Source organism: Bos javanicus, chromosome 4 (assembly GCF_032452875.1).
Source record: "Bos javanicus breed banteng chromosome 4, ARS-OSU_banteng_1.0, whole genome shotgun sequence".
NCBI classification, from domain to species: domain Eukaryota; kingdom Metazoa; phylum Chordata; class Mammalia; order Artiodactyla; family Bovidae; genus Bos; species Bos javanicus.
Genome location: NC_083871.1, coordinates 14,713,968 through 14,718,122, shown reverse-complemented (window position 1 = coordinate 14,718,122; position 4,155 = coordinate 14,713,968).

The following is a 4,155-nucleotide window of genomic DNA, read 5'->3' as shown; positions in this document are numbered from 1 at the left end:
CACGGGAGTCTAGAATTCAATCTGGATTAACTAAGAAAATTGATGCCTCGGTCTTTATTTATGTTTTTTGGGGGGATAGTGTTAAATACATTGTTAGTCTGTAAACTCATTTATTTTAGAAGTAAACATGCCAAAACTCTGAAGACTGTTGTTTTTCTGATCATACTTTATTTTAATCATTTTTGTACATCTCTCTTCTGTATTAGATTATGGCTTCTTTGTAGCTCCAATGCTAGCACAATTTCTGGCACATAATTTCACATTCCAAATGTTTATGTAAATTGAATCAAAATTTATCCTTGTGTAGAAGATAAAAATACAGGCTAGGTAATAATAAATGTAACTAAAAGTGTAGCCAGGAGTATAAATAAATGTAATCTTATGTTTGGTACCTACTAAGTGTTTGATAAACAATTGTTGAGTGAAATTATATGAAATGAAAGCTAGTTGAGTATCACAACAATTTTTGGTCTGTTGTTAACTCAATGTTTATACAGTAAACTTGATATGAGGTATCAATTTCTTCCACAGCTTAATGTGACTTATTTGAAAGATGACAGAATAAATACTCAAATTTATTTCAACATTTTAGAATGCCAGTAAAAGACCAAATAGGTGAAATTTAATTAGAGGTATATGAAAATAGGATTTGGAAAAAATTTGGCTCAGTAACAAATGAAAAATACCAGGTGGCAGATAAGACATTTGCTATTCTGTCTTCTATTATTGATTCTCTGGGAATTATCCCTTTCCACTCTTATTCCATGATTCAGGTGGCACTGAATCCATCCCTCAATATTGGAAAATGACCATGACTCAGGCCTGGCCCATTAGAACATTCCAACCCTTCAACCAGCATGTTTGGTTCAAGAACAGACATAGTGATAACTGAACTGGGATTTTTGATGGAACTGTAAATATACTGACCGTCATGGTATCATGAGTTTGAAAACAAATATTCCAGGCCAAAAGTTCAATTTTCCAGAATGTTTACTATGCTCTGCCATGAGCTGTATATTCTTTTATTTGAGGATGATATGCAGAGGGCTGCTCACCTAACAAAGTGAAGAGTTCTTTAAGCCCATTTCTTAATAAAACCACTCCTTAGCCCTTTCAGATAGATGTACATTACTCTAAGGATAAAGGAAGAAAAGTGTTAGGCGATATAGTACGTGTGTGTGTGTGCGCGCGCATGCACATGACAGAGAAAGAGAGAGAGAGAACTGGAACCAGACTGTCTGAAATCTCTCCCTTGTCATTTCATTTATATACCAAGCCATCATACAACTGCACAGCCTACACGATCATATGTGATAATCCTATTTATATAAAGCCAATAAACTCTCTTTTTTTCTTTGACAATATGTAAAGTTCTATGTGTTTAAGAAATGAGGCCCATTAAAATGTTCTGCTAAGCAGCGTCTACCTAAGAGTCATCTTACTCTAGGTATGCAATGAGGTCCATAAAGACGTGGCAAGAATCCATGAAATTAGAGTTTTGTCTTTATAATGAGTTAGGTCAAATTTTGGAGCAAAGCTTCTCTTCTCTCCTTCCCCTATCTCTCACTCCTTGCCACCTATGCAAGAGGAGGAGGGCAGCAAAATAAATAATTCTTTGTCTAGAGAAAATTTCTAGAGAGTGAGGCAAAGAGCAAAGTGCTATCATAGTTACTTTGGGAAGATTCATAGGTTGGATAGTATTCATATTTATAGATCTGAAAAAGAAGCTACTGAGAACCAGAGTGAAGGGAGATTAGGCACCTATTTATCTGACATTTTAGCAACTACAAGTTTAGAGAGGATATCTGAAGATTTAAAATAAGTAGCTATTAAGCTTTAGTACATCACAGCTTACAGGCCATTGTGATTTGATCAGTCATCTGAGTGACTTGTTTGCCCCAGGAGGACACAAAGGTGGGAAAAAGAGCAAAAGCAGTCCCATCTGCCTGATAATCTCTATCTCCTCTCATTCTTAATCTAACTCCCTGAGAATATTATCTGCCTTTCTTAAAACTCCAAAATCCAAATGTCAGTCCTCCTTCCATCAAAATACTACGATATTGGAATTTTCAGGTCTCTCCCTATTTTAATAAAGGAAGAAAGGAAATGTCTGAGGTTACTCTTCTTAATTTTGGGTTAAGGAACCCCAAAGATGTTCATCTTAGCGGCTTTCCCATCACTGTGGATGTGTCATATCTGTAGTAAAGATTCAATAAATGTGTGACAGATGAAGGAAAACACTTTTCATTTGGTGACACAATCTCTTGCACCACCAATGAGTTCTTGAAACGTTTTAACAATCATCACCATTTTCCTTATTTTTACAGCCTTAATACATTTACTTCATCAAAAAGCTAGCTAACTTTGGGGAGTCTAGGCCCCAATACGTTAGAGAACAGGAATGATCATCTCTGCCAGATATAGAAGGGACTCAGAAACAGGGGTTTGCAGTTACAAATGAATACAAGCCTCTTGGTGTTGAAATGCATTTACAGTTGGCGAATCATTGCTTCTTCTTTTTGGAATAAAATTTTCTTTAAAAGACTCAAAAAGTTTCTTGACATCAACTAGCTTGTAAAAAACACTATTTTGATTATTTAAATTTAAACTAATCAAAAACACATGGGTTAAATTTCCCTTAAAATATATACGGTTTATAAAATGAGAGGAAAAGTTGCTTGGCAAAAAGCAGCTTGGCTTTTACTGAACCCAAAACTTTTCAAAAATAGTTTAAGCTGCTTGATGAGCCCAAACCATGCTTATTTAAAATATGGTTTTAAAAAAACGAAAGCCAAAAAGATATTTAATAAAAATACTCAAATTATAACTTTTTATAAAATATTTTTAATGAACAGTTTGAGAGGGTTCAAATAATTCACTTAATGGATTCCACAGACCTATAAGATTCTTTGAAATTGACTCAAGAAAATTACGTTTGGCTTAATACCTTCAGACCTTTTCTTTTTGTGAGCCATAGATTATCTTTAGCCTCTTTAAAAAGTGGCAACATGCATTAATATTGGAAACATTCCCAGACAAACTTGACACTTTGTGAAAAATTTGTAAGGCGCCCTTATGGTTTGCTGTCACTTTTCCAAAGCTGTTTGTTTTTCAAAGAAGACATTTAATTAATCCAAATTGCTTGGCTGATACCATTCAGTTCTCCTTTTCCTTTCCCACTGCTCCCTTTCTTATCCTATTCTTACCCCGAACCAGAGAGTCTTTAAGAATATTTTTCTAGAAATATGCATGGTATTAATTCCCCAAATTCATTATAACTCTGGGTGAAAAAAAAAATGCCTGTTTTCTACAGTCAGTATCACTATCAGTCATTCATTCATCTAAGCATAATTAATTAAATAGATATTATTTTCAGCAACCCACTCCAGTATTCTTGCCTAGAGAATTCCATGGACAGAGGAAGCTGGTGGGCTACAGTCCACGGGGTCGCAAAGCGTCAGCCATGACTGAGCACATCAGCAGCATTTTCAGTGTTTGGCTATGGCACATATCATTTTCACCCATGCTTAACTGCCCAAAGTAAGTCACCTAATCAGGTTTGACATCAACTTCCATAGGAAAGCTAAGCTAAGCTAAGTCGCTTCAGTCGTGTCCGACTCTGTGTGACCCCATAGACGGCAGCCCACCAGGCTCCCCGTCCCTGGGATTCTCCAGGCAAGAACACTGGAGTGGGTTGCCATTTCCTTCTCCAATGCAGGAAAGTGAAAAAGTGAAAGTGAAGTCTCTCAGTTGTGTCCGACTCTTCGTGACCCTATGGACTGCAGCCTACCAGGCTCCTCCATCCATGGGAGTTTCCAGGCAAGAGTACTGGAGTGGGGTGCCATTAAGGGATATTTTGAAGGATAATGTACCTACCATACCACATGGATACCCAATTGTGGTGTCAGAGTTAGAATCTGGTCAAATGCAATCTTAGGTCTAGTCTCCAAAGGGCTTGCTAATTTATATTTTAAAACTACATCAAAACCTCCTTTCAGAGTTAAGCGAATGAAGTGCTATTGAGCTGGTTACTGGACACTCTTGTACAGGGAAAGATTTCTTCTTGAACAGCTGTTTTCCCCCTAGTATCTTAATTTCTCCCTAGCACAATGTTGTTGAATGAGATTTTCTACTTGCCATGTACAGTATCCTATT